Raw genomic sequence first — 21,197 nt, forward strand, 5'->3', positions numbered from 1 at the left:
GAAAATACTATGCAAGTCAATGGGGACCATCAATTGTTTGGTTACCCACATTCTTTAAAGTGTCTTCTTTTGCGTTCAGCACAAGAAAGAAATTTGTGCATGTTTGGAAGAACTCGAGGATGAGTAAATGATGAAAATGTTTCAAAAAGGTGACAGCAAAAATGCACTGGCAGCTTTAAACAACTGACAGACACAGTGAAACTGTCAATACAAAGTCATTGCTGATGAATCCCTCGCTTGTTTTTCAGAGTTTCCTGTTGGCAGGTGGGAAAATTCCTGCAGTTCTAAAACCAGAGAAAAGGCCACGGAAACATTTTGTTTTTCACCACACAGAGAGGATGGTCAATGTGAGTGTAAAAACAGGTTTTCATAGACTTTCATGCAGTTTGCTAATTACACAACTTGTTTACTAACACGTATGAACATTGATCATTTTGCTTACTATGAAATAAAACTTATTGAAGAGTAACCGAGCTATTACATTTCTAAAAATAAATATTATAATATTAATAAATAATATATCCACTACCATCCAAATGTTTGGGGTTTGGGATGTTTTTGAAAGAAGTCTTTTACGCACACCAAATCTGCATTTATTTGATCAAAAACACAGTAAAAACAGTAATACTGTGAAATATTATTACAGTTTAAAATATCTGTTTTCTATTTGAATATATTTAAAAATGTAATTTATTTCTAAGATGGCAAAGCTGAATTTCAGCAGCCATTACTCCAGTTCTCAGTATCACATGATCCTTCAGAATTTATTCTAATATGCTGATTTGCAGCTCTAGAAACATTTTTTATTATTACCAGGGTTGAAAACAGCTGCTTAATATGTGATACACTTTTTCAAGATTCTTTGATGAATAGATTAATGGTTTAAAAGAAGCAAAATCATTACTTACTATGCTTTTGATCAAATTTAAGGTAAAATTAAAGTAGTTTCTATCCAAAACAAATAAATAAATAATAATAATAATAAAAACAATCTTACTGACCCCAAAACTCTGCACAATACACAGGATTTTTTTTCTCTAAATTGTAGCTTTAAGTTAAAATAAATTAAATTCCAAATTATTAATTAATTATAACATCTGTGTGAAAATACTGACAAAATTGTACGTATAAATATGGCCGTATAGACTGAAATGGAATGAGACACACTGTTTATGCGTAAAGCCAGATGAGCATGAAACAGCTCTAGCTGACTCTGAGTCACATTGCCTTGTCATTGCCTTAGCGTTCATCCTCCCACTTTTGCCTCTGTCATCTCTCTCTCTCCCTTTCCAAAAATCTTTCTCATCCCTTCCTCTGGCTTCCCGCAGATGTCTGCTGCTATTTGGCTGAAGGAGAAGCATGCCATGCACATCTGGAAATATCATCATCATCACCATCATTATAAACAAAATCAGATGGCACTTCCATACTCTTTGTGAAATCTACACACACTTGTACAGTAACGATAACTTGTGTTAAATGTAACCAAGAATGCTACAATAATATTGGTTAAACAAATTACTTAATTAAAAAAGCACGGGTTTTCAAATTCTACAGAAATTTGTGGGCCTGCTCATGGGGAGTAAATCCCAGGATCTCTCTGTTAACAGAGGGTTATTCCCTGCAGGATGAAGAGCAGATTGAAACCTACAGCATGTCGTCCTTCAGCGGCCAACGGGTTTATGGGAAGTGGGGAAGCCAGGGAGGTGAACTGCTGCATAACTGCCAAAATCTCATCATCATGTGTGCCAAAGGGATTCGGATAATCCTATCATTTGGGTTCGAAAGAAAAGGAAAGAATTTGTGGGAGGAATTGGGGTGCTAATGTTTCTGTGAGTGTCGACATCTCCTTCAGGGCTCTTTGGATGGAGAGGTGAGGGTAGTGATGGGGGCTGAGATGTTGCAGAGGTCTGCATCTGCCAGATAAATTAAAGACACGCCTTCCTCCTCCCATGTCTCACATGTTCCATTAAAGTCTGGAAATAAGAGTAAGAGAAAAACACGTATGTGTAGTACCCACGAGTGGCCGGCCTCTGGGGAGGAGAAAAAAAACTGGGGAAAGAGATGGAAAGTGACACATCAGGGATAAAGAAGTCAGTCCATTTTCTTCCCCACAGTCGGTTTCCCTAAATATCCAATTTTCGGGCAATTTAATACCCCCCACCCCTAATACCCGTACGCACTGGAAAGAAATGAATATGAAGAACGCAAAAGGGGAGGTGAAAATTAAACAGAAATGATTAAAGCACTGCCTCAGGCCACAAATAAATCAAACAGGGATTGCACAGAGAAGCTAATTTGATGAGAGGTGTCATTTTAAGGGCATAAAATAAAAGAATACAGCCTGTGTTAGCTGATATTACTTTTGCAGACTTTTCCTGTCTGCACAGATGGAAAAAAAATTATTTAAAAATATAAAACCAAAAACTAAATTAGGTGTGCATTTGTGTAACTTTAAGTACAGGTTAAAAATTTTTTTTTAAAAGGAAATCAATGAGGTCAGCTAGATTTGTATTCCTTTTTTCTGTTCAGTGTTGATTACAATACTCTGAATTTAGAGATGTGGCTTCACAGAAACGGTTTTAGCATGCTGACAGTAAGCTATAAACAGTCAGAAGTTTCTAAATTTGTCCCATCTAAAGTACCACTGCCACAACCATCTAAGCCCCACTTCTATAAAAGTCACCACCTTGAACAATACATTTTAAAGAAAATTACTGTCAGACTAACCCCATGCCTTGAATTTGAGGCTCTAGACGTCCAATAAAGCCCATTACAGATTATTCCAAATATGTGCCTCGAGTAAAACAGGCCAGTTAGATTTTCGTGTGGTTATCGTTTATCCAAGTGGCATGTTTATTTGCAAAGAAATAAACATAAGAAGTGACTGGGTTGAATCCAGGAAAGCAGCCAAATCTGGTGTGTTGCGATCGCACAGGGAAGCACCCTAGTGTGAGTAAATCAGCCTTTGTCCCAGCAAGAGGAAGAGTGAATCACAACACACCAACACAGTGAGCCACCCTGCAATCAACACTACAAACCCTATCTTTCGGTTTACTCTGACCATACTTAAAAGCCTGGCAGCAGAATCGGATTAAAATGTGTCCAAGACGCTGTCACAAATTCCCCCCTGAGTCCTTCCTCTGTCACAGGTTTATGTGAATGATTTAAACACGGATTTGTCACACTCAAATCAACGTCTCAATGCATGTTTATGTGTATGCTAGCTTTTGTCGATTTTTCCAACAAGCTGAGATGTTACACTTCCATTTCCAAACATTAAAGTGACTTGGAAAATACACTATTTTAATGGCGAAAAAATTGAATGCTGTCTGGCTGAATTGAGGTCTATATTACTGCCAACTATGTCTGTCCTGTTATGTAAACAAAGAAAGATGTGTGCTGTGCTTGCCGGAGGAGGGAGTTGCTGTTGCAGAACAGAGCAAGAGAGATTGAAGTCGTCAGAAATAGTTCCCTTTGATTGAATCATGACTAATTCAGTAAAGTCAGAGGAAATTCCCAGATGCGTCTAAAAAGCAAGCACAACAGGGACCGTCTTATCTAGCACTCATCCCAAAGGTTATTCTGTTTACCAATCTACTTTCATGACTTATCATACCAGTTGAGGAGAAAACAAAAATCGAGATGAAGAGAAAGTGCTAAACATGAAAAAGCAGCATCCGTTACAAGGAGTTGGCTGCCTCGGCAGGGAACCTTGATGATAACAACTGCGATTATGTCACAATTGATTTTGGCTTTACACATTTTGCACTGATGTCAGACTTACCAACTCCACATGGTTTATATCCCCCTAGAACCGCACGGCAGACGGAGGGTGGCCCAGCGAGGCGACTTCCTGCCAACTGTTTGATCAGTGTAGTCGCAGGAGCATACTTCTCTCTGCAGACACTTCTAATGACTCCATTAATTAACAAGTCCTGTCATCTGCATGACTTTGATACTGTGCAACTTGTTTTGAATTTGTCAACCATCGAAATCTTTGAGACAAGTGGGCAATTATGCCATCAGGCCAAATTGAAGAGCATGACCAGAGACAGCCGGTATATATTACATAAAGGACCTAATGACAGTAGTAGTTAACATACTAGATTTTTTGATTAATATTTAAGCTGTGCTTGATTCACTAACAAAAAGAACCAGTTTAAAAGAGTCATTTGTAAATGAGACAATACTGGTCACAGTGTATGGCATTGATTGTCATTTGATTGTGAATCAGACTACACTGGTCACACTGTACATGCATCAAGCAAATCAACAGTGATGTCTTAAACACTACCAATTAAATAACAGAGTGTTCTTCATTTTTTGTCCTGTTTGCTTAACCAATAGAAATTGTGCATTTGAAAACACAATGTGCCATGCATTCGGTAGGTTAAGATGAAGCTCTAAATCTTCAAGATGATCTTAAACACATGACCGCTTCCCCCTAATGCACCATCAGTACTGCATGATATCCTGGATCTGGAGTGGAACCTCATTAATTTATATCTATGCATTACCTTGTGTTTTACAGCCCTCATCTAGCTTTCATGAAATGTTCCGTCCTCGTCTGAGGAAAAATATAGAATACAAAAGAGCATGTTATAGATGAATAAAACAGGCTGATTTATTTAAAAAATTATAAATCTCAGATCAGTGCCCGTTATGGTGTTAATTCTATTCTAAGCCTTCACAGGTTCTTTCATCCACCACTTGTGTCACCAAACAAGTGTGTTTCACTCAAAAATAGCTTTTAAAAAGAATTGTACAGGGGTGTGTCGGGTCAGTGGTAGGGAGAAAGGTTAAAGGTGGCCTGTTGTGTGCTCATGTATCTCGGGTTTCAAACGGCATATGGCTCTCAGTGCAGGTCACCAAGGAGAAGTCTGAAAAAGATGAGTCAGCCCTGAACATTAGCACTGGAAAACCACATGCTCTTTTCCACCTCGGTGCTGTCTGTGTCTCTCATTCCACTTCCTATCTCTGTATTCTTTCTGTAGTAGATGAGTAGAAGGGCCAAAAATTTGTCCTGTCAATCTTGAGTGGTGTTTCTACATAGAATCTAACTATGATGATCACCTTAATGGGAAAAAAATAGCCCAGGCTCCAACTGAAGCAGAACCTATCCCAAAAGAGAGCTATACTGTACTCTTAATACACGTCTCCACACTTCTTCTCTTATTCTCAGCTTGACTAAGCCAAAATGCACATACGTACTGAGCCCAGCAGGAGCAAAATTGTCAGTGGCGTACCGAACTACAGCCGCAGAGTTCTGTCTCTTATCATTAGCAAACAGCAGTCTCTGACAAAGGGGCAAATATTGCTTAATCTGTTGTTAAACAGATGCCCAATATCACACCCCTGCCACGGTGGCATTAGCTCTTTTTAGAACCCGAGCTGAAAGATTTGTTATCTAATGTGGAGAAGTAGACTATAACCAATAAAAACAGAGGTTGACACATCCAGTTTTGACTGGCTGCTACCTGTGAGCTGGATGACAAAGGAGGTGGGATTTGTGAGTTTGGTACTTCTGACTTGAACATCTGACTATCCATTGTATTAGAAATCACATACACTGTTCAAAAGCGTGGGGTCAGTAATATTTTTTTTACTTTTTAAAAATAAATTAAACTTGCTGATCAGTTTAATGCATCATTGTTGAATAAAAGTATTAATTTCTTAATTTCTATTTATAAAAGAATCCTGGAAAAAAAATCATAGTTTTCAGAAAAATGTTAATAAGCACAACACTGATAAGAAGCAGCAAATCAGCATATTAGAATGATAAAAAAAAAAAAAAGTCTGAAAAAATTCAGCTTTGCCATTACAGGAATAAATCACATTTTGTAATATATTCAAATAGAAAACAGTTGTTTTAAATAAATTGTGAGGATATTTCACAATAGTATCATTTTTATTTTTTGCTCAAATAAATGCAAATAAACCTGGAGAGCCTAAAAGACTGTTGAAAGATATTGTAATTCGAGGCTCTTGGTTTTAAATTGATGAGAGTAACAAATGTTCTTTGAGATACAGTAGGTGACAGTACAGGTCTACACATTCACCTACAAACCAAACATGTACATTTTAATCAGAGTTGTCTCTCTCTCTCTCTCTCAAAATGATCTTGTTAGGCTTTTTTTTTTAGCAACACCTGGGTCATTCATCCTTCATCACTCATGTCAAATCAATATGGTTCTTCACTTTGTCAAAACAACAGAGCACGGCGAGATCTAAAGATACGTCCCACTGTAACGCACATTATTACATCCTCCAGCTGCTCTGGAGACAAGATCTTTCCTTCCTCCTCCTTCGGGAGGAGTTAATATATTCAATTTGGGCTAAAAGAGCACATTTAAAGTGAAAACTCTCGCTTGACTTGCAAGTCGAGCGCGGGGATCGAAGGATTAACGCAACTCTCTGAATTTTACTCCCAGCTATTGAGAGATTCAGACACCTAGACTAAAATACACCACCTTAAAATTGTATATTTCATTAAAAATCTAGCAATAAAACAAAGATTCAGCCTCAATTATCCCTTCTCAATCTGTGTCTTTCTGGGGGTTTTTTACATTCTCCCATACATACACTACATTCTGTCATTATTTACTGACCCTCATTTCATCCCAAATCTGTATGACTTTCTTTTATCACTGCAAACATCTCCTTTTTCATTTCATGGAAGAAAGAAAATTGCATTGTAGAACAACATGAGGGTCAATGATGCCTTGACAACACTTCAGAGATAGATTCCACTGTGAGACTCCACTATGGAGACAGCAGATCTGACCCAGACTCAGGCCACAAACATCGAGAATTGTCAAGGAGAACAGCAAGATAGTCCTTGTTCTTGGACTCTTATTCCTGTGAACATTCTTGTTCTTCCAACATTCCAAATTCCACTGTGACAATTAACTTTTTATTCATATAACTAATTTACATACAGAGCCATTCAAAAGTTTGGGGTCAGCAGGATTTTTTTTTAATGAATGAATACTTTTATGCAGAAAGGACACACTAAATTGGTCAAATGTGACAGTAAAGATATTTATAATGTTACAGATTATTTCAAATAAATGTCGTTCTTTTCTGTTCTCTGCTGTTCTTAAGATAATAATAGTGAAAAACTTTTCTTGAGCAGCAAATCAGCATATTAGAGCGATTTCTAAAGAACCATAACACTAGCTATGTTTCCATTTACCTATTTTTATGTGCATTTTGGAATATCGCATAAAAAACGCTGGATGGAAACGCCAAGATGCGCATAAATTCTAAAAATGCGCATAAAAAAACGAATGAGCACAATTGAGTAAGATAAACTTTTTATCCGACAAGAAAAAAAATGCACATAAACTACAATGGAAACACATTTACCGAATAAATTCCACCATACGCATCAAAAAAGTCAGGTGACTTTGCGCAATTGGAAGGGATAGATTGACTAACCAGTGGACCGATCTCATTGCACAGCATCTAAAATGTTGTTTTGGTTGTTTTGAAACGCCTGAGCAAAGTCTGCCGTCAAATTATTTCCCAAACAGCAGGCATCCTCCTCCGAAAGCAATGACAGCATTTATTGTGTTTCATCTGCTCGCTCTGAGCCGCAAGTAATTCATCATATATGAAAATTAATATATTAAGTGGCGTCTCCCACTTTTTTGGTAGATACGTAGTGGCAGTTTATCAGGAAGTGACGATTTTGTTGTCTTTGACTCGTTGGATAGAAACTGTGCTTTATGAGATATTCCAGTTTTGCACGCAAGTTAAATTCAAATCTTTGGATGGTAACATAGCTACTGAATTGCTGCGGAATATTCAGCTTTGCCATCACAGGAATTAATTATATCACAAAACATATTAAAATAAAAATTATGCAAGAAAGTAGTGTAAGAAAATTTGCAAGACTGTCATTCTTATGAACAATTATTTTATTCTTTAAAAGAAATCGTTACACAAAATTCTTGTTCTTACAAAAATTTGATTTTTTACAAAGTTCCAAATTCCTCAAATTTAAATACAAAAAAACAAATCTAATTTGCAAACCCTTCCAAAAACAATAAATCACATGTTTCATATCATCCACCTGCTAGTGAATGCTTTCTTTGAGATTTAATGTATTTCCAACGCCTCAGTCAGCAGAGCCAGGCCTCTGTCAAACAAAGGAGATTTCCCAGTAGAGCACGTGTCCTAAAATGATGTGGAAAAGACCTCTGTGTGCGTGCTGGGGGTCTAGGCCTGAGATGAAAGAGTAGAAGGCGGGTTGGGGGAGGGGCGAAAAAGAGAAAGGGATAACAAGGAGGTGGTGCTACAAAACCTCTGCAGTGCCGCACCACCATATATTACACCTACCAGATGTGCACACAGCTGCCACACACAATACAGTATATCAAGGGCACAGGGAGTGTGTACACACAAACAGAATTTATAATACACATCAAGGTCAAAGTGACGGGTATAAGGTTTGCACAAATGTACAAATACACATGGCAGTGAGGTGGATATGATCTTGTCCAACCAGAGAAAACAACCTAGCATGTACAATAAATCCATAACACTAAGCAAAGATGTAGATCATAAAGAATAAGAGAAAGGAAAAGAAAGGGATGGAATGAGAGAGATCATGAGAAGGAGGGGCAAAATGCAGCATGTGTCATCCTAAAAGAACAAAAGAAGGCTGCGTTCGGTCATCATTGTGACATGAGACACTGGGAAAAATCAATAAATTTGGGGAGGATTCATAGAAGCTGCCATTCGATAGCACAAATTGAATGTGGCCTATTCCCCTTAGACTTCAAAAACAACGCTCAAGCCATGATAGGCTCTTCCACAGATCAACACACACAGACCACTTCAGCTAGACCACAATCGAAAAACAGCCACTTTCAGATATATATCATAGCTAACTCAAATGCTATAAAATAGCATCATTTCCAGAGAATTATCCCCAACAGCACTGGACACCCTCCACAAAGATCCCATTAAGGGTACAGAGGGGGAAGGAAAAGCACAATACACAAAGGTATCTAAATATCCCATAAACCACTCATTCATGATGTTACCACAGATGGTTTTCAGGCACACAGAGTGTAGGCATCGAGGATGGATGTGTGACTAGGACAGCCATCATGCTGTCAATACTTCATCCAGGTTTACATGCAGTTTTCCTTCTCTGACTGATAAAAGGACTACACTTAAAAGGTCCATAAAAGGACTGAAAAACAACTTGAGGCACGACTGATGCACTGAATTCCTTTTCTCTTTGTCTGTCTGTCGTCTTGTCTCTGAGCACAGTAGAGCAGATCGTCAAGAGCATTCAACGTGCCTGCCAAAGATTCACAGAATTTGACTGCTCGTCATTCATAATTTTTGGTCTAATTTGATTATGGTTACCAGCATTCTATGTTAACACATTTCAACATTTTTATTTTTATAGTTTGAAGTTATACAAATTATGTGCTTCTGTCAATTGTAGTTGTTTTGTTTTATTTCTATTTAGATTTTATTTTTATTTCAGATTTACTAAATTTAGTACTTAAACTTATTTGAGCTATTTAAACTTTTCATCTTTATATTTTATTTTATTTCAGCTTTATTTAAATTAAGGAAAATGGTTTTTAAGAGTTTTAGTTAACAATAACAACACTGGATCTCTATGCAGACAGCACAGACAGGTACTTGACTGAAAGCCAACTCCACTGCGACCAGCACTAGCTGACCAACAGGAAGTACCATAGGTCATCCACCCACGGAGCAAATCTCTCAACAGGAGCTGTCAACTACACAGAAATGGAGAGAGGGTTCTAATTCAGCACACAAGGACATAATTCAAGAAGATGCCAAAGATAATTCATTAAATGTTACCCAATTCATTCTGTTCTCATATGACTACATACTCAAGTAAGTTACAGTAACTAGGGCCCTATGAAATCAGTTTTATGTTTTCCCAAACTCTGTTTTCTGGATTCAGTTTGTCTTCCATTTTAATTTTTCTAGACTTTAAATTGTATTAATCAAAAAGCATGTCTAATGAACTGAAATCACATAACTTGCACAATTTAACAGCAATTTATTAAAAGTTTAACAAAGGTTCTTTAACAAGTTCTTTTAACGCCCTATAAAATATATATATTTTTTAATCAAATTCTATGTTTTCCATTAATTTTCTGGATTCAATTTGAAAGGTTTCATCAAATTTTAATAATCAAAAGCATCTCTAAATAATTTATTTTATTTATTTAAAAAAAACTTAAATTTCTGGTAAATAAATTCTGCAAAATTTTTCTGGTAAATATTCCTTAAAAATTAAGTTTTAATAATAATTTTATTACAATAGTACTATCATTACATTACGTAATGTATTTTTGTCACAGTTTCTTCAAGTTATACCAAACTTTTATTTTGACGGGCTGCTGTGAAGACCTTTAAGTTTCTATTTGTATATGATATGACAAAAGTTTTTCTCAAAAAAAACAGTAAAATGCTCATGAAGCAATTCTAGAGATTATGTTCATGTTTTCATGTATTCATATATTGAGGTGGCAGAGGCTGGAAACACCCTAGGCCCTAGGGCCCTAGGGCCCTAGTTACAGTAGAAAAGTTATCTACATTTAAGAGGAGTGTTCATCTAGAATCATGAGTGTTTTTGCTATATGAGCTGTTGAGAGAGAAAATGTTCTAATACAGCAGGTTGAGCAGCCTCTCAATCAATGTCAAACAACCAACTAGCACATGAGTGTTTAAAAAGAAGACCATTTTGTTAGTGGTAAAAACTGATTACTGTTTAATATAAAATTGATTATTCTGGTCCTGTATGCTGATCAATACATCATTACAGATGCGGTAAAATACATGTTATAACAGAAAACACCCGTTTACCTAATGCAAGCATTCATTTAATTCACTTCCTTAATATTTTTAAATATTTGAAAACTGAAGAGTGCATGTGATGTCATAAAATGCCTATATTTACCTTGTTTCAACCACAAAGAACAACACAAGGCAAACAGGACTAGAGTGGGAGCATCCAGGCTCTTAACCAACCACTCAGATGACAAGGTCGATGTGGTGTCATGGCAACACCATGTTGGATCCTTCCATGCAGTGAATGATGTAATGGGTTCACCTACGGTGGCTTACAAGAGATGCGGGTCACAAGCATTCATCTGCAATCTTCTAAGATCTTATTCTGAGACTCTCCCACATGCAGGCGTAGATCAACAGAGGGGTAATTCAAAGTCTGACCAGAAACAGTCCATCGAGAACCTTGCTTGCTCCAGTAATCTTTCAGTAGGAAGGTTTTTGTGGGGGTAATTGGCCGCTTCGTGGAGGAGAAATGTGGAGAAGGAAATCCTGATGTGTGTTGCTCAAAATAAAATGAAGCTGTGATATCTTCAAGGGCTCCCAGAACAACCTCAGGGCAGAGGCAACAAACTGTCACATATCAAAGTGAGTGGTGATGTCATGTAAAGACGTTTTTAATGTGGGTCTGTGATCTGTACAGTACATTTACTCAAAGGGAACTACCCCGTGTCTTGAATAAAAATGACAAAATACAAGTTCTTCTAAGCTTTTTTATTCTTATATATCTGATATCTGTTGGTTATGAAACGAATACTGCATAACAGGAGAAGATTAAATATTAAGTGGAACACAAAGTGAAATATTGAATACTGTAATGCTCTTTGTCAAGTGATATTGTAAATATTACAATACTTTTTGGAACTGGAACATTCAAGCTTCAAAAGTACAATAAAAGTTGTTTCAATTTATTTGCTATTAAAATTCTGACCTATAATGTCAAGATATATGTAAATATATATATATATATATATATATATATATATATATATATATATATATATATATATATATATATATATTGTTTTTTATAATATTATAAATATTATGAAAACACCTCAAATATTTTGTAATTCTTTTATTTACATTAAAACACAATGTAAATGACAATTTAGGCATTACTACATCATATTGTATAATAATAAAAAATATATAAATTCAGTTATAGTTATTGTTACAGATTAACTGAGTGTTGATGGTAATTTATATGTAATATAATGAAAAAAAGATGGGAAGATGTCAACATTTTTCAATTTTGTCAACAAAGTTATCATATGACTTACAAAGAAGACTTAAAAACCACTTTATGTATTATTTTTCCATAATTATACAGCTTGCTATATTTCAGTCCTCAGTCCTTTCATTCTATTATAAAGTGTGGCCAGGACATTCATCCAAAAATAATCTCTGACAATCTCTGACAAAAATAATCTTTTGTCCACAGAATAGACAAAAGTCATACTAACACCAATGCCATGATACATGATGCCACTATTAAAGGAAAAAAGTGCAATCTGAAGAGTTAATGTATGAGGGCCTACTGTAACGTGCAAAGTATCAATAATGCTTTTCAGTTTGGGAACTTCAGCTGCCCCATTAATTTTTCATGAGTTTCTGAGTTGTCTGAATCCGGAGGCCGTTTGCTTATGTACAACTTGTGAGCTCAGTGTGTGTGTGTCTGTGTGTAAGACGGACAGACAACCCTAACCAACAGCCATCAATGATTAATGAACAGGTTCTCCATCAGACACCAAAAACTCACCCTGATACATGAGCCTAAAGACATACCGTATGCATCCATCTATTTAAGACACAACAGAGACGACTAATGGGCCGCTCACCAGTGCCTAATGAGACAGCAGGGCCTTGGCTTGCACTACTGAGTTATCAATCAGCTTCATAATATTCCAAAACAAATCGATCCACCTTTAGTGCTGCTGAAATATCTATTGTGGACAGCATCTGAGTGAAATTTACAGTGCTTTCAATGAAGTCAAAAGGTATTATGCTCCACTGTACATTTCCATCAAAATAACTTTAATAACTATAAGATGCTCTAAAGGTGATTATGATACAAAAAATATGAACTGTGCCAAACTGTTAAACTGAATTGTGTTTGGTTAGTGAATAAGAACAGTTTTGCAACTGTTTAGTGCACTGGCTCCTGAGAGTTTAGTTTATCTGAATTATTTAGTGCATAGCTACATCAAATCATTTCAGTTCTTGTACAATACAGTCACACACTGAATGTGCCAGAGCATGCGAGCCTAAAAATGTCTCTCAGAGAGGCTTTTTCTAAATATCCTCTTAAATACTTGACAAAACAAATAAAAGACAGAGGAGGAACTCATTAAAAAGCACTAAGGAAGTCACACTCTAATGTAGCAGAACAAAAGCTCTAGAGGGATTCAGGGTGACCATGTGACCTCATGCTCTCTTTGGTTGACCAATCAGATGCAATGAGTGGTGTGCCATAGTGGGCAAAACAGGGCACCCAGTCATGCCAGAATTCATTGTAAGTGTGTGTGTGTGGAGGGGATGTCACAATCCTTAATCGCTGGCACCAAGAAAAATGAGCATTACAAAAGAGGAGGAAGAGAGTGTGGGAACCCAGCACGTGTTCACACTCCCTTTCTCCTCCTCTCCCAAAACAAGTTCAGTCTTCCATGTCAACGTCTTTACATTCCCAGCGATACCCTCCCATCTTCAGCCCCCTGGGCCCCAGCTGTCTGTGGAGACGTCAGGACTCCAGACACAAGGCTGCCCATTAAAACAAGATAACCCACAACCTTATTCTGCCCTGACCCTTAACAACCAGTCATGAAGGGGACGGTGGTCTGAGTGTCAGGGATCACAGAGTTTATCTAAACAAGCAGTTTTGGACAGCAAGTCACCATCTGTTTTATTGATTCAAATGACAGAAACTCTAAAGTTCAGACTTCAATATCTCACTGCTGACCTATTTTCATTCTCTCTTTTTTCCGTAACCCCCTCCGCCCAAATCACTAGCTCTTTCACGCCTCTTGAAACAACACGATCCATCAACATGTACCCAACTAAACCTGGGCTCCTCATCAGCGTCTCCTCCTGTGTCTTAACACCTTCTAATGAGAGTGTGTCAGCTGATCTAGAGACGACAGGACAGGGAGAAATGTGTATGTGTGTTTTAAGCGTGTTAAATCTGAAGTGTTTGATTTTTAAAAAAATCATCCTATCCCAGCTAAATATGCAGAGAATACTATACGTAATTTAGTCTGTAAATTTCCCTCAAAAAATGTAAACAGGTCAATGATGTGGCACTTTTTTTGCCCTATTCTAGTATTCAAACTATTGAATACTAGATAGATAGATAGATAGATAGATAGATAGATAGATAGATAGATAGATAGATAGATAGATAGATAGATAGATAGATAGATAGATAGATAGATAGATAGATAGATAGATAGATAGATAGATAGATAGACAGATAGACAGATAGACAGATAGACAGATAGATAGATAGATAACACCATGTCTGCATTTGTGATCGTAGAAACGCCAAACAAGCACTACTCTACACTGCTCAACACTCGCGTTTGAATATTCTGTAGAAAATTCTTTAAATATCAAAACATACTTACAGGCTGCGAGTCAGAAGTTGGACGTTGAAATTGCCCCACTTTATAGTGTTCACATCACAGCCATTCAGTGTTCACATTGTAGGCTATTCTCTTCCAGGATCAGGAAACAGTCCTCCATAAAATGCGCTGCACACACTCGAATATTTGCGTTGTACTGTTCTGGAACAGTGTTGTAAATATAACTTAACCATTGATTTCTAGTTGTATACTCATTTGGAAGGCCAAACAAAGTACTTTTGCTTTCACATGAAACACAGTGTCTCCAGGACATGGAGGCTAGGGCTTTCGCGATAACCGCAAAATATCGCAATACCGCGCTATTGACGAGCATAACCGCAGAGGAATGCAACAACCGCAGCAACCGCGATATTTCCTTTTTTTCCCGTAATGTTACACCCTTCTCGTTTTAAACTTAGTGCATATGTTCTGAATATAAGTAATGATAACAATGTGTACCATGCTGATTTGTACAGAGGCTCAGTAAATTTGCACTTACGCCTAAACAGACAGCGAATGAGAGAGAAATCGACTGATCGCGTGCGATTACCTGAGTCTGTCCTTCAGGCTGAGTCATGTATATTTGTGAAAACAGGTTGTCATGTCCAAGGAAAGCGAAATCTGTCTAAGCGTCGACGCTCTGCTGGTCAACTTAGCCTTTAAAAGTGGCGCTCAAAGTTAAAATGATTTCAGCAGCGTGTTTCATTACATATCTCGAATGAATCAGCGTTTTTGAACGTGTGGTTGAATGAACGGTTTAAGACCCACTCAAAGACAGTCCCTTACCAACAATGAAACTGCACTGACTGACAGCTCGTCTACACGCAGGTGAAATATCAACAGAAAAGGTATCTTGTCAGTTAGATTCGAGGATCAAAACTAATTGTTATATAGGCTAACATTAGACTAACGATCTTATTGTCAGGTTTATGTTTTATGTGGCCCGTTATTTTGTCATTCTCTTCCGCAAGGGAAATTCCTTCACTGCGACAGCCTTAATGGTAGCGGCAACAATACTACAGCGAGAATAAAAGTTATTATGCCTTCTTTCATTGCGTATACATTTGGGCGGTGTTATGCAAATCTTCCCACGCCGTGACGTAGATGTGTGGGGGTGTGTTTGAATGAGCCGTTTTAGGAGGGCATGGTCGAGTCTTAACTTTTATAAAGAATATCTCTTTGGGTTTTACACTTTAATCTTTGCAACTTTACAGATCTTAATAATAAAAAACATAATCATATGGAAACCAACAGGTACATTTCAAAGATAAAACAATTAATATCGCCGCAATTCTGTTAGGTGATGCTGTTAAATGATACACTTCACCTTTAAATCTTCCAAAAAAGCAATTTGGGACAGAATGGAGTCCTGAGAGGGCCATGTGACAGAGTACCTGGTGTACAGCTGCTGTGATTGGTCACCTCCTATAGAACAGTTTATCAAGGTGAGAAGAGAGCTGTCATATGACATCAACACACTTACACACACTCTCATTCTCATGTACTACAGCCTCTCATGTGCAATAAAGCACACCTATAAACACACACTACACTATGGGTGCAACACAAACACTCACACACTCACACCACCAATAGGTTTATAATCGAATTCTTTAATAACCATCATAAATCCTGAGTGTTCTGACAGACTGTATGTAGCTTTCACATTCCTTAGGGCACCGTGCCACTCCTGAAGCTTATTACTTTTCCCATCCCCAGGAGAGACCGGAGAGAAGGAAACAGGAAAGGCTCCAGCAGTCTGACCCCTGCAGAGCGTGTGTCTCTCTCTCCAGTCCTCGTCATCCCTGTCTACATCTTTGTCTCTCCCTCTTTATAGCTCATCGCAATGATGTTTTAGACATTTTTTGACCCCTACACACACACACTTTGGGGTAGGTAAGATTTTTAAAATGTTTTTGAAAGAAGTTTATGTTCACCAAGCCTGCATTTATTTAATCAAAAAACAAAACAGTACAACAGTACAACAGTAATATTGTGAAATATAATTACACTTTAAAATCGGTGTTTTCTATTTTAATATATTTTTAAAATGTCATTTATTCCTGTGATGGCATGATCACATGATCCTTCAGAAATCATTCTAATTTGCTGCTCAATTCCTACTCAATGAACATTTCTTATTATCAATGGCGAACGCCGTTGTAATATTCTCAAAGAGCATTTTCAGAGCATTTATTTGAAATAAAAATATTTTGTAACATTACAAATATCTTACTCTCTCCGTCTGTCACTGTCACTTTTGATCAACTAAATGGGTCCTTGCTGTTCTTTTTTTTTTTTTTTTTTAATGTCTTCAAAATTTTGAAAAGTATTGTACATTGTACCAAGTATTGTACCAAAATGTGAATTAGCCAAACTTCACATTTAGCACTATGGTGTAAATGTGATGTAAAGGTAAATACAGTCTGATAGATAAGTGCAATCATCACATTTGCCTTATCCTCTTTTACTTTTGTACTCAAGTACAAAAATGAGTCATTTGCAGCTCGTACAGCAGTTGAAGTCTGCATTCATCAAAAATTCAGTTAATGGGCTATCGACAGCTCCGGCGTCTGGCTACGAATATAAAAACCTCCATGTCAATATCAATTCAATGAGCTACACAAAAATCCAAGACTGCGTTTTGACAGTAGCACTAACTTAATAAAGAAACTTTTAAATCCAACCTTGAAAATAAAAATAATACCTGAAATGATAATGGTGGTTAAATGTTCAAGCACAAATGACAGTACTAGGACATCTGAGCTTGTAATATAACTGCAGCACTAAGTACAAAAAAGTGCATAAGCCATGACTTCAAATATCTTAAAAAGTTCCTTGAGTGTTATTTTCATAAGCCATCTTAAATCTCTTATCCTTTTAAAAAAGACTGGAAGAGCTATTTAAAACTTGCTGAGCTCATGGAAAGCATAACATGTCTGGAGGTATCTAGTCCCAGCTGAGGATGTGCCGCCTTTGTCATTTTAATCCAGCGTTTGATTCAAGTTACACGTGTCTGTGAGTCTTCTGATGTGCACGGCTGATTCGATTTCTCACCAAACTGCAAAGCAGACTAAATTACGACTTGGCTCTTAGGAAAAAAAAAAAAAAACAGCTCACAAATGCAGTACTGTTAGCACTCCAGCTAATCAATATCTACAAATGTTCAGCAACATGCCAAGCAAGGCAATTTATCATAAACACAATGATTTATTTAGTCGTTTTTGCCCATTATAGTCCTGGTTGAGTGGAACACAATATTTGACAGTGACATAAAGCCTCATATCAGGGCAGTGGAAAATTCAAAGTGACCTTAATCAACAGCTTGCTCTAAAAAGGCCAAAGTAAATATGAAAACTAATACACTACAGTTCAAAAGTTTGGGGTCGTAAGAGGTTTCTGAAAGAAGTCTCTTATGCTCATCAAGACTGCATTAATTTTTTTCTTACAAAATATAGTAAAAATAGTAGCTATGTTTCCAACCAGTCACAAATTAAACTTGTGCACAAAACTGGAATATCGCACGAAACATTTGTGAATAAAGCACCGTTTCCATCCAACGAGTTGAAGAGGATAAAATCGTCATTTCCTGATTAACTTACGATAAATATCACGAAGAAAAATTGTATTTGCTGCAGTAGGAGAAGGCACTGTATATAATAATTTTTGTATACAATAAATTAAGAGCTTAAGAGCGTGCAGACCAAACACGGTCATGTTATCTTATTTTTGGAGCCTGCTGTTTGGGAAGTAGGGTTGGGTACCGAACTCGGTACCTTTAAGGGTACTGACCGAATTGCGTCGGTACTGCCGAGTACCTATTCACATTAAATCATGCGGTACCAAATTTCGGTACCTGAGAATGCATTTGTGAAATAATGTCACCCCAGCAACTCTTTAAAACACAACACACAGGGCAAACCGAAATGTTCTGAAGTGTGCTTACATTTCTAGGGTCATATGGTTTCCACGAAAACGCAGATAGGATGGCGGAGTCCATTCATAAAAACAGAATTTACTCTGTAGTGCGGAATGCCACGGAATTCGTCAATTTAAGGTCTGTCACTTCATTTGAATCGCGATATAAACGCAAAAGGAGACGCAGTTTTGTTTACTACACAAATACTGAAGCACACGTGAACTCACGGTGATTTTCGGCTTCTGCATCTCACTACATGACGACATGAACTTACAGGCTGTGAGTCACTTCATGACAATTTTACCATTTCAATTGAGAAAACTAGCATCATGTCATACTGTACACACACAGAAACTTCACAGCAACCTGTCAAAATAAAAGTGTGGTTTAATATGTAACAGAAATATATTACTCTTGTATTACTTTTGTACAGTATAATGTACGTCTTTATATAGTCCATTTACTGTAAAATTGAATGAAATCAATTAAATGATAAAAAATAATCATTACAATCACATTAACCACTTAATTGTAAAAAAAAATTACAACTTTTTAAAAAGAATATTCACACAATTTTTCTACCATGTATTCATTTTAACAAAAAATAAAAGGTTTTCATTTTCATTTGATTAAAACTAAAATATATGTCATGCCTTCATTTAATTATCAGAAAAAATAAATACACAAGAATATCTGGAACAAAAAAAAAAAAAAAACAAAAAAAAAAAATTGTAGGGCCCTATTGTTCAAAATGTTAAAATTTTTCACTGAAATAAATGTTTTTGTTAATACACAGAGAGTAAAGTACCGTTGGGTACCGGTACCGTACCGGTTAAAAGGTGAACGGTATCCAACCGTACTGGGAACACAGTTCTGGGAATTAATTCTAACAAAGCACTTTGACGAAACTTTGCTCAAGCATTTTAGAATGACAAAACTACCATTTCAGATGCTGTGCAATGAGATCGATCCATTGGTTGGTCCAGGTATGCTGTTCCATCGCAAAGTCACGTCTTTTTTGATGTGCATTAAGGAATTTAGGCCTATTCAGTAAAAGTGTTTCCATCATAGTTTATGCACATGATTTCTTAACGGATAAGAAATTTATCCAACTTAGTTGCGTGCATACGTTTTTTTTATGCACATATTGTGAAATACTTTTTTCTATATTTCAGTATCCATAACTCCATTTTCTAACTTTGGACAAAAAACAGCACTGCACTGTTCAAATAAACATAAATCACAAAATCCTCTGGTCAACAATTCATCCACGACTATAGATGGATATATTTCATTCAATCCCAAATAGTATCAATAAAAGCAATTAAAAAACAACAACAGCATTGTTGCTAGCTAACATTGCTTCATAGAAATAAACTTGTGTTTCTCAGTTACTGCCCACATTGAGAAATTTATAATTACTTATGAGGTACCATTTCAGCCTATGTAGTACAGTAGACAACTAAGCTTCAGATTAGGTTTTACTGTAGAGCCACCATGCATCATTCTAACATATAACACCGTTACCACAATCACGTCAAAATGGTGTCTGATGACCCAAAATTAGCACCAATAATTAGAGCTCTCTTGGGTCAGTAATCTGCCTTATAATTAGGAAGTTTAAATAGCTCTGGGTGGCCACATTGGCACATGGCAAGTGGTGGAGTGTGTAGCAGTGCATGTGTGAGATGGAGGGCCACGTCCTGGTAATTGCTCCAATCTGGAGCCAAAGCACACACATAAAACCCGAAGATTTGTGATGCTGGTGTGTGGGCGGGGTAGAATGGAGAGACAAATGTAAAATAGGTCTCCCATTCAGGCATTGTGCTTGGGAACAATACAGATATCACACATAAAATATTATACTGTCTGCCACAACCAATATTTTAGCCCTATGCCTATAAAATTAGTCATCTAGATTTCTTTTTATTGTCTATTTTTGGTCTTTTGCCTTTAAGTGATTGGGAATGGGAGAAAAGGGTGGAGCGGGGTCTGGAAATTAGGCTAGATTTGAACTTGTGATGGCAACATGAGCACCATATGCGAGCTCCATTACTGAAATAAAGAAACTGAATAAAGATGTTGATATAGATGACTCAATTAAGAATGTAAAATATCAAAATGGAATATTTATATTTAGTGTGGGTAAATTGAATCCTGCAATTTCAATGAGAATTCCATTGCTATGCGGAAATAATACAAACACACACACAGAAGGTCACAGTAAAAGGTGAGTGGTCTGACAGACAGTCCACCAGCGGGATAGAATAGCCCTGAAGGGAAATGCTAATAAGTGTCAACAGGGAGGAAACAGAAACACAGATGAAGAAGTGAAGGTTCAAAGCCAGGCCAAAGCTATCTAAGAGAACACCATACAGCCGCTACGTCTCAACTGGGGGCGTCTAGAAAACCAAAGTCTTTCCTTCCCCGATACACTTTCTTAGCACCAATCTAACTGTTTTTCTTTTTAGTAACAAGTTGTTAGCGTTTAGTGAATAATGCCAGGTGAAACAAAAGAAGCAAACAAGACTGATACCTTTCGACCAAGATGAAGCCATTTTGATTTCGACCAACATCTGGAGAGATCATTTAAGGCTGGAGACAAAAACCGTACACAGCACAGCAAATCCAAGGAATCGGCCCTTCCCCCGACCCAATATCAGCTGATTATATTTCGCCAATACTGGCTGCTATTCAAGGTGGTCTGAATTTAAACCGCATCAAATTGTATTCGATTATGTTTATTGTACTCTCAGCTGAAGCCATTTTACCTCGGAGCGTAATTCAATTCATTGCGTGTAATC

The 21,197-nt window shown here is 37.0% G+C and overlaps 1 protein-coding gene across 1 annotated transcript in view; it reads right to left on the reverse strand.

Annotated features, from left to right (window-relative positions):
• The window catches only part of LOC306862055 (breakpoint cluster region protein-like), a 78,786-nt gene that overhangs the window by 40,799 nt on the left and 16,790 nt on the right, over positions 1-21,197 (reverse strand). The gene's annotated exons all lie outside the window — the stretch shown is intronic.

The sequence above is a fragment of the Barbus barbus genome (assembly GCF_936440315.1).
Source record: "Barbus barbus genome assembly, chromosome: 43".
Taxonomy (NCBI): domain Eukaryota; kingdom Metazoa; phylum Chordata; class Actinopteri; order Cypriniformes; family Cyprinidae; genus Barbus; species Barbus barbus.